The sequence below is a fragment of the Oryctolagus cuniculus genome, chromosome 3 (assembly GCF_964237555.1).
Source record: "Oryctolagus cuniculus chromosome 3, mOryCun1.1, whole genome shotgun sequence".
NCBI lineage: Eukaryota > Metazoa > Chordata > Mammalia > Lagomorpha > Leporidae > Oryctolagus > Oryctolagus cuniculus.
The window spans coordinates 150,367,398-150,384,604 of NC_091434.1; the positions used below are offsets into that span (position 1 = coordinate 150,367,398).

Sequence of the window (17,207 nt, forward strand, 5' to 3'; positions counted from 1 at the left end):
TTGCTGATTCGCATGGTCTGCATTAGTAGGAAGCTGGAGTCAGGAACTGAACTAAGGCACTCTGATGTGAGATACGAGTGTTTTCACCAGTGCCCTGCCCATGTGGGTTTCTTGTATTCTGGTACTTGAATCTAAATTAAAATACCCCTTTTCTTGTTTCCTGTTTGTCCATATTTGGATTGCTACAATTTTTTTCATTATATAAATTTATGCCCTAAAATTTCATTGTTTCTTCTTTCAGTTTTGAAGTTGTTTATTCACTGACAATGTAGTATAGTAAAAAGATAAAAACACACTGAACTAATAATTAAAAATTAAAAAAAAATTCTCAACTCTGCTACTTGCTGGCTGGGGGACTTGATTTCTCTGGGCCACTTGTTTTATAAAATTAAGGGTATGTATTAGATTATTCTTAAAAGTTATGTTTGGCTCAGAGATTCTGTAGTTCTCTTCATACAGCACAGCTGCTTCAGCCTCATAGCAAGTCTCTTGGTCTGCAGAATGAATTGAGGTGAAATCTAAAACCTCACGAGTAGAAGGGGAAAGTGGCAGAAACAATTTTGGTGAGATGGATAGCTGCTGGGTTTCTAGAGACCTGTATATCAGAAGAGTCTTCAATAGACTTGCTTTGTTGCATGAATAAAATAGGTAGAACATAGTTTTGAAAAAAGCAATAACAATGATGGGATTTAGTATCTAGACTTTTCTTAGTTTTATGTTTTTCTATTCCGTATTTTTCTTAAGTCTCCATCAATGACTCCTTCTTCTTTAATAGCAAATGTTCAAATAGTTGGCAAAGTCTATTAACTGAAAACCTCAAAACAGCTAACCATGCTCATTTTGATAGTTGTATTCTTTCTGGATACATGGCGCTTGTGGTTGTGATTTTTGTATTGCACATAAATAATATAGACAAGCTGAAAGGGAATCTTTCTGGTTCAGATGATGGAATTAAATGTTTACTTCATAGTGTTCCCTTAAGTGCACTAAGGGCCTCTGCTGACCAGATTGCAAAACACTGCTAAGAGGTGGGTTCATTGAACACAGAGGTAAGGAGTGAACCAGCTGCATAATTGAGTGTGTGGGTTGATGAAATGTTTTAATGTCTTTCTTTAACCATGGGCTACATGAGGCCTGCATCTAAATAGCCTTGTATTTCTTTAAATTGTTGATTCTTATTATTTGAGAGGTGGGGAGAGAGATAGAGAGACATAGAGATAGAGGTAGAGAGAAAGAGAGAAAGAGAGAGAGAGAGAGAGAGAGAGAGAGAGATGTCCCACATGCTGGTTCTCTCTCCAGTTGCCTGTGATGGTTAGGGCTGAACCAGGCTGAGGCTGGGAGCCAGGGACCTCCATCTGGGTGTCCCACTTGGTGGCAGGAGCCTTTCCTTGCTGCCTCCCAGCGTTTGCATTAGAAGAAAGCTAGAATGGAGAGCAGAACCAGAACTTGAATCTTGGCCCTGCCATATGGGATGGGGGCATCCCATGTGACGTCTTAACCAGTAGGCCAGATGCCCATCTCCAGTCTCTTAGGATGCATCAATTCATGTAGTTAGAAAATGTCTTCTATGGACTAGGCCCTGCTCTGTCTGCTTTGCTCACATGAACTCACTGATCCTCCCAACAACACTGTCATTCCATGAACTGTGTGTATTGATATAATGATAAATGTGGAAACAGAAGCAGAGAGAGGTGAACTGAAACAAACAAAATCAACTGGTCCATGCGTGGTAAAATTGAGATACAAGAACAAATGCTCTGTCTTTGTAGAACATGCTGCTAACCACTGTATTGTGCCATTTGTCTCATTAGGGATCTCTGAGAAAACAATAGTTTGCTACCCATTCCATCATTGCATTGGATATTACTGATGTTAACAGGTGTGGATTAGAAAGGCTCTTCCTATTAGTAAACATTTGCTTCTTGAAGTCCTTCTTATGAAAGTTTGGAAAACAACGCTCATCTGTCCTCTTGTTTCATTTTTCTTCCCTACTCATCCATAAATTCTAATAAGGCTAGACTGAGTCTAAGTCAGGTTTTTGGTTTTGTTTTTTCAAATGTACAGTCATGCCCAACATAATAGCTCTAAGGAGTTTCTTATGAGTTAGCAAGTGTTACAGTACTTGGTTCCTTTTTTTAGGCACATATTTTCTTTTTTATGAGATTTATTTGAAAGGTAGAGTAAGTGAGTGAGAGAGAGAGATACAGAGAGAGAGAGAGAGACAGAGACAGAGACAGACCATCCATCCGCTGGTTCACTTGAAAGATGGCTACTATGGCCAGGGCTGGGCCGGGTATAAGTCAGGAGCTAGGAGCTTCTTCCGGGTCTCCCACCTGGGTTCAGGGGCCCAAAAACTTGGACCGTCTTCAGCTGCTTTCCCAAGTGCATTAGTGGGGATCAGGATGGGAAGTGGAGCAGCTGGGTCTTGAATTGTGCCCATATGGAATGTCGGTGGCAGGCAGCAGTTTTACCTGCCACTTCATTTCAAACCAATGTGTCGTAATCTTCCTTGAAACTAGAATTGGAAAGTAAAATATGTGCTCATAGTCACTTAAAAGAATTCTCTTTTAAAAAGTTCAGTTTTTTACAACAGAAGAAAAAAAATACCCATGTGGGAAAGTATTGCACACTTTATTTAAATGTTATTAAATTAATAGATTTCTACTTGTTTTGTATAATTAAATATTTTCATACATACTTTCATTTTCTGATTGCCTCACCTGGGTGGAGAGTTTTAAGACTAAATGTGTAAGATTCTTGACCTTTGAAATAATTATGGTATAATTTAGTATCATATAATGCTCAAATTGCCAGGGGTTTTCATTAGGTTCCAAGACATTTCTCTTATCAGAGGAATGATAAATCCCAATGTATTTTAGCTACAGCTATATATTTTTATAAAAAATTAAGTTGTAACAAAAAGTTTTTTTAAAAAAGTATTCATTTTAGGAATATTTGATGTTAATTTATATTCAATACTTGATACTATACATTGAGTATTTATAGAGATACATACCCAATCCTAGTATATCACTGATCACAAATACTGAATAAGACAATGAAGAGCATGATTTATGTAACTAAGATCATCTCATTTTTGATCACGTGGAGGGCATGGACTCCAGGACCAGTCTTCTTGGGTTCATTGTTGGCTTTCCTACTGAACAGTTTCCTGGGGCAGATTACTTAACCTTTTTGTGACTCTGTCTTACCTGTAAAATGGGAATATTATTAGTGCCTTCCTTTTAGGATTGTTAGGAAGAATTACATGGATGCTATTCAGTACTTGGAGCACAGGCTGGTCTAGAAGAAGTAGTAGATAAGTATCAGCTGCTGTTAGCTCATCACTATACAGGATCACCGAGGAGTCAGGAATATCAGCTTCCTGGAAAATGCAGTGCCTGGATGGGGACCTGAAACATGAGGCACCGTTAGGTTAGAGAACTGAGGGTGCACAGTGGCACGCAAGGCTGGAGAGCTTTATAAATTCATGTGTTCTCTTCACAGAACCTGAATTAGGAGAAGTGAAACTGGGAAGGTGGGAAAGGACCAGTTGTTAGGCAGCCTGGGATGCCCTATTCTTCCAAAATGGTAGGTCAGAGCTATAGCACTTCTCGGGAAGACACTATTTTATATCCCGTATCTACTTGTTAGAAAAATTCTGTTTTCTTTTCTTGCTATAGTACTGTATTTCCATGGTTGCTGTTCTGTAGATGTAGGATGAGTACCTTCATGCTTGTAGGAAACGTGTGATACATGATGTACCTGCACTCCTGCTGCCTTAGTAAAGACCCATTACTATAAATAAATAGGGAATTGGTTTTAGATTTGTTGAGCTCTGGATGCCAACGAGCTCTCCATTTGCACCCGTGCATAAGAGCATTTGCTCCTATGGATGGACTGAAGTCCAATCCTATTTTACTGGTTCTTTTCTCTCTAAACTCTTCACTCAGCTTCTGACATCTATAACTTTTCTTCATCTTCATTGTAGGCATCTCTTCCACTTTTTGGTGCATTTTTTCCTTGTATTCACAGTGTAGGAATTTTTCACAATATACCAGAGAGGAAGGACATATGCCTACCAGTAGGAGAACAACCAGGATTCTATAGGCCTCAGCCTGGGTAGGCTACACAGTTTTCAAATGAGGTGCTAACCAGGTGATTCAGAGAGGACCTCCCTGCTCCTCCTTGAGAATCATGGTGAAACAGCAGAAGGATCTTTCCTTAACCTTGTTGTAGCCCTTTCCCTCTTCTGCACCTGCAAACTCCAACTCAGCTCCTTGCTTAGAATTGTACCTTTACTACAGTGCATCAAAGTCCCTGCACAGGTGATAAGACAACACAACTCAGTGCCTCTGCTTCTCTTCTGTGAGCCTGGAATGTCCTTCTCACTTGTTTTGCTTTCTTGACCTCTGCACATTTTTTTCAGAACTTATCTTTGGCATCTCCTGATGCCTCATTTGGGCTAACTGCCCTTCTTTTGGATCTCCACAGCACTTTTGATAAACAAACTGTGCTAAAGTTTATCTCTTTTACTCTATTTCCTGTGCTAAACATTGATCTCACTGAATGAAAAGACTCTGTCTTGCTCTTCTTATGATTTCAAGCTTACAGTCTAGTGCGTGGTTATATGCATTCAATGAGTGTTCAAGTGAGTAAGGGTTGAAACCTGGAGAACTTGGATACTTGTTCTTTAACATTCCGTAGACATTGTGGTTGAAAGGAATGACTCAAATCCTCAGGGGGGAGAATGTGAAGACATCAAAAGAAGTGCAAATATTTGAGCTAAAGGAAATATAGAGAAAGAAACAGCAGAGCTGGGATTAGAACTCAGAGCTCTTGCCTCCAAACTTCATCAAGTTTTCTCATTATTCCATATAGTTAACAACTTCACTGTCCCAAATCCTGAAACTAGAAAAACAGCAAGGTAAAAATGAAATTGAGTTGTTTGTTCTTAATTTCAGTGGTGTTGTAAAATCTTATATTTATTTCTTCCCATTAAAAAAAAAAACTCAGTTTTCCCTATAATTGTAAAAATGTAGTCCTAGTTTTTTTTAGGGAAACATAATAATAGGACTTCATTAAATGACCAAAGTGATATAATCAGAGCCTCCAGAAACAAATTTTCTGTGACTTTGGGAAGATATGTCACTGCATACCTCAAAATACTTAACTTGTTTGGATGATGTTTTGTTTGTTTTACTCTGTTTTCTCAGGCTCAATGCCTTCCATTCCATGTCAGAATAATGGTGTGGGAGAAGGGTTGAGAATTCTGCCTTCCAATGCAATATTTTCTAGTCCTTTGAAAAAAATGAGATTTTAATGTATTCTGTTGCTTAGCCAACATACTAAATGGAACAACGGGGACGGGTGCATGTTTGTGTGTGTGTGTGTCGACTAGGCATCATCATAGCTGACTATGTTGAACTATAAATCATTCAGCACCTATAAATCATTGATTTTTGTTTACTTGAAGTATTTAATGATTTTTTTTATTTCAAAGGCAGAATTGCAGAGAGAGGAGAGGAGAGGAGAGGAGAGGAGAGGAGAGGAGAGGAGAGGAGAGGAGAAAGAAGAGGAGGAGGAGGAGGAGAGAGAGAGGGTAAGGGGTATCTTCCATCAGCTGATTCATACCCCAAATGGCGCAGTGGCTAGGGCTGGGCCAGGCCAAAGCTAGGAGCCAGGAGCTTCTTCTAGTACAGTGTCCCAAGCACTTGGGCCATCTTCAACTGCTTTTCCAGGCACATTAGTTGGGAGCTAGATGGGAAGTGGAACAGTGGGGACTTGATCTGGGATGACAGCGTCACAGGTGGAGGCTTAACCCAACTATACCACAACGTTGGCCCCTTAATTATATGTTATTTAAAAATTATAACATATAGTATTTGTAAGTGTTTCTGTAGGGCCAACATTTAAATATACTTCTTAGTGTTTAGGGTTGCAGTGTAATTTGTACTCTCATATTCATCTATTTGATAAGGAGGAAAGAAAAGATTTTTACAAGGTTCTGAAATATATATAATTTGAGCTTCAAATATAGTGACAAATCAAAATATACCTCAAGTCTCAAGTTCTGCTTTTATAACAAGCAACAGTTTTGTGCCCATCTTAGAGAAAAGATAGAAGCTGTCAGTTACATATGAACTTCACCTCCTTCACTTTCTGTTTTCTGATTTTGCAAACAAGCTATCTGAGGCCACTGTTTGAATGATTTAGATTAGTTTAGCATTTACTGAGGAGATGGGTGGGGAGGAAATAAAACAATGGAGATACAGATATAATGGCCAGGAAGCTCTGGGGTGTGGGTGGTTAAGTGAAGAGGCTATTTAGAAACTGAGCTTCAGAATAATAAACTAAATGGAAAGATTTGAACAAACTTTATGACCTTATTACTACACCAAGGTTTTTATGGTTTTTAAAAGACAATAATGAACATTTGAGTATTTTTTAAATCTCAAATAGCACAATATAGGTACTATAACAGACAAGCTGGAGCCCAAAGCTTACTTTCAACCCCAAGTGTTGTGCCAACTCTAGACAGTAAAGGACCTGAATTTTTTTGTAAAGATTTGGGATTAGATGTAGAGTCCTGGAAGAGGCCTAACTTTGGAATAAATTCAAACAGCAGTTTGATATGCCTTCTGAACAGGAATGCCACTAACTTCCCAATTCAGTTTGATGGAAAAATGAATAAAAATCAGAAACAATGTCTGAATATAGTTTGGAACTGATCATCAGTTGAATTTTGATTTTTTTTTTATTTGAAAAACAGAAAGAGACACAGAGAGACTTCCCATCCACTGGTTCACTCCTCAAATCCCACAACAACCAGGTGTGCCAGGCTGAAACTAGGAGCCAGGAACTCAATCTGGGTCTTCCATGTGGGGACAGGGCTCAAGTGCTTGGACCATCACTGGCTACATCTGGAGTATGCATTTTCAGGACACTGGATCAGAAGCAGAAGCAAGACTTTAACCCAGGCACTCTGATATGGGATATGGGCATCCCAAGTGGTATCTCAGTGACTGAGCCAAAGGTCCACTCTGTGAGCTGAGCTTTAGAATTGTTCAATTTGAAATGATAAAACATTGTACAAGAGGAGAATTCCAAAATGCGTTTGGATATACACAACTGGGGCTTGTGAGGAGTTAGAACCAAGCACACTTGCTTTTGTTCTCAAACTGGAGAGATTTATAACTGAGAATCTGGATGAGCTTTCTTAAGTAGAGATTTGAAAGAAAAGGTCAGATGTCTGAGAACAAAGTGACTCAGGGAATCACTGGGGGCTGGCCAGTTTGATGGGATGGGAGTGTGAGTTCAGCTTGAGTTTGGAGACAGTCCCATGGAAACTTCAGATGTTTCTCCAGAGGCGAGGTCAGATAGAGAGTAAGTTAGAGAAAGGCTGCACAGATAATATAGCCTGGATGAGAGATCAGAATGCTTATAGAAGAAACAGTAAGAACAGTGAAAAAAGAAATAAACTGGAGAATATAATGTCATGAAGGAGAGGGGAGGATTTTTTTCTTAAATTTTAATTTATTTATTTCCATTTTATCTGAAAGGCAGAGAGATAGAGACAGACTGGTCACCTATCTGCTAGTTCATCATCCAAAATGCCTGCAATATCTAGGCATGAATCAAACTGAAACAAATCTGGGTTTCCCACATGGGTGACAGGAACCTAAGTACTTGAACCATTATTTACTGCCTCCTAGGGTGCACATTAGCAGGAATCCAGAATCAGAAATGGAGCCAGGATACAAACCCAGACACTCTAATATGGGATGCAGGCATCCCAAATAGCATCTTAACTGCTGGACCACACACTTACCCTGGGGAAGAGTGTTTGAAGAAGAGGACCATACCAAAGTGCACCTGATCTTGTTGACAGGTTCAGTAAAAAGAATGCAGAATAATTCTACCAGATTCAACAATGTGATTGTCCTTTGGTCATTTTATTAAGAGTCATTTTTATGGAGAACACAGAATGGTGTGGGTTGTGGAGTTCCAGTGAGACCAAAGTCCAGGGCGGAAGTGAAGGGTTAACGAGGTTTTGTTTGGTTTGCATGAGTATTATTTTGTTTTAAGATGGTAAGATTTGAGTATGTTTCCATTTGGATGGAGGGCATCCAGGTGAGTTGCAAAGTCTGAAAATCTAAAAGGCGGTAATGTTGCCTTCTTAACAGGCCAGCATATAGTTTCTTTGGAGACAAGTGGTAGAATTCAGTACACTGAATGAAGTGAAATTCATACATTGTCAAAGCAAGAAGATTGAGGAACAAGAGAAGCGTTTGCACAATTGTGGTCCCCAGAGGCTGTGCTCTTTGTAGGCTCTGTGACTGATGAGGTTCAGACTTCCGAGTAACTTCTCTGGGATAAGGAAAGGTAACCTTTGGTGACTAAAAAGCCTTTCTTGAGTCCACACTTCTTCCTCTTTCATTGAGCATTAATTGCATTTGAATGGTGGAGATTTACAGGGCTATGTAATTTTGAGTTCCAAACTTGTGCCTGTTGTATTTGGGACCACAAATTGATAGCAGTGGTAGTTTTTTGCAATTTAGATTTATAAGGTCCTAAATTGAATTAAATCATAACTTTCACACATAATGCAGTATAAGAAATAAAACATAAATAGATAACCAAACAGTTAAAGAATTAGAAGTATAGAAAAGGTGAGTATGAAAACCACTGCAAAATCCTGAGAAATTGAGGCCAGTAGGTTAGTTTTAAAATATATTTAAAGTAAATTTATGCTTCCTTGAATTATAGTTATAAGCAATGGCTTGAAAAGGTTAAGACTTAACCTATAATAACCTAAACCATGATTATGATCATTTTTGGTTTTATGAGCTTCTTCAAAAATCTGACCAAAATTATCATTTCCCCCCTCGTCCCCAAGTTTTTAAGAAAAAGAACAAAATCTGGTTAGCACTTGTGTTATTCTTGGAGGTAACAATAGAGATTGGATACATTTAGATATCTTATTCTGTTTTTTTTTTTTTTTTTTTTTTTTTTTTTTTTGACAGGCAGAGTGGACAGTGAGAGAGACAGAGAGAAAGGTCTTCCTATTGCCTTTGGTTCACCCTCCAATGGCCGCCGCGGCTGGCGCACCACGCTGAACCGAAGGCAGGAGCCAGGTGCTTCTCCTGGTCTCCCGTGGGGTGCAGGGCCCAAGCACTTGGGCCATCCTCCACTGCACTCCCTGGCCACAGCAGAGAGCTGGCCTGGAAGAGAGGCAACCGGGACAGAATCCGGTGCCCCAACCGGCACTAGAACCCGGTGTACTGGCGCCACAGGTGGAGGATTAGCCTATTGAGCCATGGCGCCGGCCTAGATATCTTATTCTAAAATCAAACATATTTATGAACTGAACAGATAATGAGGAGCCTAACAACTCATTGTAATGTTTTGATTTTGGAGGAGGAAGCTTGTGGCAGATTTTGAGCAGATCGTTGACATTATCTGACTTACCATCTCTAAACAGCACTTTACCTTTAAGAGCTGAGTTCAGGTACCTAAGAGCCAAAGAAGGGAGACCAACTATGAGACTTTGGCTTGATTCTCATGGGAAGTAATGGGATTGGATCAGGGTGGCCATGATGGATATGATGTGATGTTGCATACAAATGTATTTTGGAGTTAAAACAAAGTTTGCTGAAGAACGAGATTTTAGTGTGAAAGAAAGACGGGTTAAAAATGACTTCAAATTTTTGGCTGGCTAGTTGAAAGTATGGAATTGCCATTAACTGAGATGAGAATACTGTGGGAAGAACAGGGTTTAGTTCTTAGAGAAAAGTTAAGTTTGGTTTGAAAATGTTGTATTTGAAATGCCCATTACTTATACAGATGGTGATGTGGAATAGGTGGTTGGAAAGAGGTGGGTGGAGTTCAGAAAGGTTTGCAGTCGTAAGATGTGTGTGTGGTTTTTAGAGATTTGTTCATATATTTGAAAATCAGAATTACAGAGGTGAAGAGATAGAGAGAGAGAGAGAGAGAGAATCTTCCATCCTCTAGTTCACTCCCCAAGTGGCTGCAATGGTCAGGGCTGAGCCAGACCAAAGCAAGGAGGCTTCATCTTGGTCTCCCATGTGGGTACAATGGTCCAAGCACTTGGGTCATCTTCAGCTACTTTTTACAGGCCATTATCAGGGAAATAAATTGGAAATGAAGCAGCCAGGACTCAAACCAGCACATATATGGATGCTGGCATCACAATATGGCTTTACTTGCTATGCCACAACACTAGCCCTCTAAGATGCATTTTGTGAATGATTAGGGTACCGGGTTTAATGTAGATGGGATTACCCAGGGTTAGGATTCTCAACCCAGACATCTGGGTATTTAGAGTAAGAGCTTTAGGACAAATTTTATTTTTGAGGAAGTGAAATACAACTTTGGACCTTATTTCAGAGATTATAATTAACTTGAAATGGATTTGGTCCAAGGTTTCAGCCTCCCATATGATTCTAATATTCATGCAGGGTTAAAAACAGTTGGCCAGAAAGTAAACAAAAAATATTGTAAAAAGTGAGCCCTAAGCTTTCAGTTTAGCTTCTTCACCTTCCTGCAGGTTTCTAAGAGTCAGACCACATGGTATTCAGACATATATTCTGTATTTTTTCCTATGAAAAAGTGAGGATGAACAGCCAGTAGTGGATAAAGAAGTGCAGTGGAGGAATCAGATGAAGGAAGTTTTAAAATGGAGGGATTAATCATGTTTCAAATGCAACTGAGAAGTCCAGTAAGATGAGTAGAAGTGACCACTGAAATTGTTATGTTGAAGTCATTGTTGACCTTCATATTTTTGGTGTTGTGGTAGGGACAGAGTCTGACTGAAGGTGACTCTACAGAGAATGAGGGAACAAAAATTAAAGATTGCAAGTCTAGATTACTCTGTTCAAGAAGTTTCCTAAAGGGGAAAGGAAGAAGGCCTGGGAACTGAAAGGGAGTGTTTTTAGCAATGGGAAATGCTGGCTGAGTGCTGTGGGTAAGGAGCAGACAGAGGGGAGACTTCAGTGTCTTGAGTACATAAGAAGGGAGGAGAGCCATTACAGAGTGCACTGTGTTGCAGTTCTCTCTCTTTGTGTGTGTGTGTGTGTGTGTGTGTTGTGATCCCTGTCAGATTTAGGTCGTTGGAAGAAAGGGCTCATGCTTTGACAACATTGTGTTTTACAGTTTATGTAGCCAGGAAAATCATACATCTTAAGTACAGCACTTTACATGTAGGACAGACTTTTATCTACTTCACTGGAGACCTTTCAAGTGACCATAACAATTTGGCATGGTAAATTCACAGTTTTGGAGACTTTCCATGTAAAAAAAATTATGATTTGGAATAATGTTAAATATACTACAAAGTTTCCTCTCATTTTAGAAGAATTTCAAAAAAATGTCTTCGTTATAATAATAGCACTAGACACTGCAAAATACTACAATTAGAAGGAGAAAGTTTTGGGGGAAAGATACAAGGTTTGCAGAGTGTTTGAATCTTCTGACAAAAACTTGCTGACCATTCATAAGTGTTTTGCAATTTATAAGCAATATACACAGAGAAAAATACTATCAGGATTAAAATTGTATCATGGGTACAATTTTAAAAATATGTTGTATGCATTTCAGCCTAAATTTTACCACTTCATTTAAAGTACTTTGGCTTTTAATAAATGAGTTGCATTTTGAGACTGTAAAAGTAAGTATCAGCACATCAGACTCATAGAATGGCGGATGTCCTAAACAGCACTCTGGCCTCAGAATCAGCCCTTAAGGCATTCGGATCCGGCTGAAAAGCCCATGAGAGTATTTCAGGCATGGAAAGCCAAGACACTCTAGGGAAAAAAAAAAAAAAAAAAGGACCTAAATGAAAGATCTCTGTGAGTGAGATCCCAGTGGAAAGAACAGGTCTTCAAAGAAGGAGGTACCTTTCTCTGAAGGGAGGAGAGAACTTCCACTTTGACTATGACCTTGTCTAAATAAGATAAGAGTCGGTGAACTCAAAAGGCTTCCATAGCCTTGGAAACTCATGAGTGGAGCATAGGGAGATTACTGATGCCATAAACAGGAGTGTCAATTTGTAAAGTCAACAACAGGAGTCACTGTGCACTTACTCCTCATGTAGGATCTCTGTCCTTAATGTGCTGTACATTGTGATTTAATGTTATAACTAGTACTCAAACAGTATTTTTCACTTTGTGTTTCTATGTGTGTGCAAACTGTTGAAATCTTTACTTAATGTATACTAAACTGATCTTCTGTATATATAGAAAATTGAAAATGAATCTTGATATGAATAGAAGGAGAGAGAGAGCCGGAAAAGGGAGGGTTGCAGGTGGGAGGGAAGTCATTGAGGAGGGGGAAGCCAATGTAATCCATAAGCTGTACTTTGGAAATCTATATTCATTAAATAAAAGTTAAAAAAAAAAGTAAGTATCAGGGTACTTCAAAAATTTGTGAGAAATGGAATGAAAAGGTATTTATTATTGAACAAAATCTTTGAAATTCATGCATAGAACAATCTTGAACAAGTGAATAATAAATCTATATGGTAAAATAATCTATGTATTTCAAAATTGTTTTGTAGCAAAATGAACTTGGCTTTTAATGCACTTTTTAATGAATATTTTGAAGTCTGCATGTATTTTTAAAGATTGATGCATTTATTTGAAAGCCACATTTGGGTACACACACAGAGAGAATCACACACACAGAGAGAGAGAGAGAGAGAGAAATCCTCTATGTCTGGTTCATTCCCCAAAAGACCGCAACAGCCAAGGCCAGGCCAGGCAGAAACCAGGAGCCAGGAGTTTTTTCTAGGTCTCCCACGTAGGTGCAGGGGCCAAGCATCTGGGCCATCTTCTGCTGCTTTCTTAGGTCCATTAGCAGGGAGCTGGATCAGAAGTGGAGCAGCCAGGACCTGAACTGGTACTCACTTAGGATGCCAGCATTGCAGGTGGTGGCCCAGCACTCTACACCACAGTGCTGGTCCCTCTGAATTTTTAAATCAAGTCCAAATACTATGTACCCTGCCTGTTAGAAATTTGTTAGGGGGAGAGCATTCTAAATTTTTAGTCTTGCTGAATGATATTCATGTTTCTTTGTCTTTAGCTGAAATTTGTTTAATGGGACCATATTGTATATTTGTGTGTGTGTGTGTGTGCATGTGTGTGTTTTAAGATTTATTTTATTTATTTGAAAGACAGAGTTACAGAGAAAGGTAGAGAGAGAGAGAGAGATCTTCCATCTGCTGGTTCACTCTCCATATGGCCTCAATGGCCGGAGATGTGCCGATCTGAAGCCAGGAACCAGGAGCTTCTTCCTGGTCTCCCACGTGGGATCAGGGGCTCAAGGACTTGGGCCATCTTCTGCTGCTATCCCAGGCCATAGCAGAGAGCTGGATTAGAAGAGAGCAGCCGGGACTAGAACTAGTGCCCATATGGGATGCTGGCGCTTCAGGCCAGGGCTTTAACCCGCTACGCCACAGCACTGCCCCCTATATTGTGTGTTTTTAATTATTGTTTTTGGTGCCTTATAAAATTTCCTTTTTTCCCTTCTAGTATTTTATGACCGCATTCTTTCATTTCCTTTTTTGTGTGTGTACCCCCATCCCATTCTATGTATAAGCAAAAGATATATGATTTCCTGGCTACATAAACATAAGAATATTTAAGAATAGAGGATTTTAGCATTGGAAAAAATAACTTTGAATATGGAGGTTTTGGATTTTTTTAAAAAAACAAATAGTTACTTAGTCATTGTAGTATTTTTTAAAATTCCATTCCCAAATGATCCTACCTGACTCTCACAACTAATTGAAGTAACATAGAAATACTAGTTTCCTTAGAAATCTTTTCACTTTGTGTTAAACTATCATAGTTTTGAGACACTTTTATAGATAATTTGTGTAATTCTCAATAGAGTGTGAAGTAGAGGTGAACTCATTGCATAAACAGATACATATCTGAAGCACTCTCACAAGGTGAGTTTTTTTTTTTTTTTTTTTTTTTTTTTTTGACAGGCAGAGTGGACAGTGAGAGAGAGAGACAGAGAGAGAAAGGTCTTCCTTTTTGCCGTTGGTTCACCCTCCAATGGCCGCCGCTGCAGCCGGCGCACCGCGCTGATCCTGGCAGGAGCCAGGAGCCAGGTGCTTTTCCTGGTCTCCCATGGGGTGCAGGGCCCAAGCACCTGGGCCATCCTCCACTGCACTCCCTGGCCATAGCAGAGAGCTGGCCTGGAAGAGGGGCAACCGGGACAGAATCCGGCGCCCCAACCGGGACTAGAACCCGGTGTGCCGGCGCCGCAAGGTGGAGGATTAGCCTATTGAGCCACGGCGCCGGCTCACAAGGTGAGTTTTTGATATGCAAGGTTTAAATAGAATACAATAAGACGCTAATAGAAAGATTCACTGTGATCCCCCAGCTCAGTGTTCACTAATTTTGAGACCAACTATGTCTTGAATGAGATTTTAAAAAATCACTTAATTTCACTAACCTCTAGTAAATGAAATTTTGTTTTCCCCTCAATTGTAAATGTAACCATCAATATTCAGTAGTATTAGTAGTACCTGTGAGTCTACCTATAATATTTTCCAATCATATTAATGCTGTTTTTTAAGTCATAAAATATTGTTTATGCTGAGCACGACCTTAAAATCATGATAGTTATCAGGTTCTCACTAGATCTTGTTAATGTAAAGAAGCACATAGTTATTCTACTTCAACTTTTATTTTTTTAAAGATTGATTTATTTACTTGAAAAACACAGTTACAGAGAGGCAGAGGCAGAGGGGAAGAGAGAGAGAGAGAGAGAGAGAGAGAGAGAGAGGTTTTCCATCTGCTGGTTCACTCCCCAGATGGCCTCAATGGCTGGAGCTGTTGGGATCCAAAGCCAGGAGCCAGGAGCTTCTTCCCAGTTTCCCATGAGGGTGCAGGGGCCCAAGGACTCGGGCCATCTTCCACTGTTCTCCCAGGCCACAGCAGAGAACCGGATTGAAAGTGGAGCAGCTGGGAATCAAACTGGCACCCATAATAGGATGCTGGCACTTCAGGCGGCTGCTTTACCTGCTATGCCACAGTGCCAGCCCCCTACCTCAACTTTTAATGTTATGATTATTTTGACACAATTGGTTTCCTCCAAAGTCCTATATATTTCATTTTATAGATTTAAAAATATTTTGTGTCCATGGCACACTAAAACCAAAACCAGAACAAGCAAAGAAAACCCCTAAACATACCTGTTTTAGCCCCTTTCACATCCTAGGCATTCTTTGTAGGGAAAACAATTTCTTTCTTAACATACTTGTTTTGTAAATTTGCATTTCCGTGTACAGTTTTCATGATGTGGAAACAAAGTTTGTTTTTGTGAATAGCTCTTCTGTGCTCACATTAGATTGAAATGGTAAATAAATAACATATTCAAATTTCCACCTTAAAAATCACATTAAATAAATTCCAAAGTAACTGTTATTTTCATGTTTACCTTTTAATGCCATACTTTTACCAATACATAGTCAGTAATACCAGGAATACAATTCATTGTCTTTGTAAGCAACTGTTTGGGTTATCTTAATTTAGCTCTCCATAAATAAGTATTTGTGAAACCAGAGGTTATGCTTCCAAGTCAACAACCCAGTGACACAATGTTTTCAGGGCTTTTGGGCAAATCTTCCAGTGGGATTTAAATTGATAGGCAACACAGTGTGGCCTCAGGCTCCCTTCTAAGCACTTACTAGTGCCCCGGTAATTTGTACTGGCTTCCCTTCCTCTTGTGCACTTAACCAAAGGGAAAACGGAAGGTGGTAGATATTCTCTCAAGTGGACTAGAAGGCAATTAGAAGAATAAAATTGAATAATTATTCAACGCTTTGCTCAGGGAAATTAATCATTCTCTCCATTTTGAAAGAGGAAAAGTATGCATACAAATAAATTGTAGTTGTCTGTTAGAAATTTAGAAGTTTGGTGGAAGTGTGAAGATAATTGAAAGAAAGGAGCAAAATGAATTAATATGCTAGTTTTCAAAGACATATTAAAGCTGCCTAAATTTCTACTCTGTCTTCTCTTGGGAAATCAAGTTTGAGGAAACAGACCTCTTGGGGAATAATATCCCCATAACATAACAGAATTTAAAGTTGACACTGAAAGTTGAAGTTTATTTTTCTTCTCATAATTATGCTCAGTGAGGGGTATAGAAATTGCAATTTCAAATGACAGAAGAGTAGTTATTTTAGAAAGAACATTTCAGTATCAATGATAGGTATCACCTAGAAAGTTGTGTTCAGTGGAGTGACAGGGGAAGTTAAAGCAAAACCAAAGTCTTCTTTCCATTAGCATGGCTTCAAGTCAACAGGTATTTATAAGGGTCTGCCACAAGCCAAGGCCTGTGTGTTAGAGCCTGTAGTGGAGTTGCATTTTATCTTTTAATAAAGTGTCTATGGTATTTAATTTTCCTTTTCTTGAAAAAAAAAAAAAACAAAAACAACAAAAAACCTTGTAGTGAGAAATAAATTTGAAACTACAGGCTCTTGAACACCAATTGAGCATGCCATAAACATATATATATATATATATATATATATACACACATACATATTTATACCATCATGTCTATATGAAAGGACTACAGGAAGTTTATGGAAAGTGAGACTATGAAAAAACTATGCATGGTTTTCAAAATTTTTTGAACCAAAATAAACATCTTTTTGTTCTATTTTCCAACAACCTTTTTGAAGTACCCTCATATTGTCCTCACATACATTTCATTTTTCATTATTCAGCTGTGGATCTGTTGATGAAGATCCCAGCTCCGTTGTGACCCTGGCATTCTGGAATACCTTTCAGAACCAAACATCTATATTGTGTTGATGTGGGAGCTGGGTACTACTAGAGAAAGCTTGTTGACCATGTAGATCTCTATCACTCTGCATGTGTTCACAGGTCTCAGGTGGATGCTCAGACCGCCTCAGCCATTCTTCAGAATGTGCCAAGGTCATTCAACAAATACTTCTTGCAACTTACTCTCCAGGGACTGGGTTACAGCAGTGAACCACCAAGGCGAGCCCCTACACTCCCGTTTTCCCCTATGGCTTTCTCATTCTGTTGCTGTTCTCTTCAGAGGAGCTCTCTGCAAGGTTTCCTCATAGTCCTGGAGGAGAAGCTGTCCTGCTTTTTTCTCAGGGTTTCTCCATCAAGGGCCCCACCTGTCGCTCCCCCTCTTCG

At 39.3% G+C, this 17,207-nt stretch overlaps 1 protein-coding gene and 1 long non-coding RNA gene across 3 annotated transcripts in view; both read left to right on the top strand.

The window, feature by feature from the left end:
- Positions 1-17,207, top strand: part of MDFIC (MyoD family inhibitor domain containing) — a 101,562-nt gene that overhangs the window by 65,828 nt on the left and 18,527 nt on the right.
- LOC138849050 (uncharacterized) lies at positions 3,604-16,467 on the top strand. The gene is made up of 2 exons (XR_011387420.1): positions 3,604-13,972; positions 14,339-16,467. It is a non-coding gene; the product is annotated as an uncharacterized lncRNA (long non-coding RNA).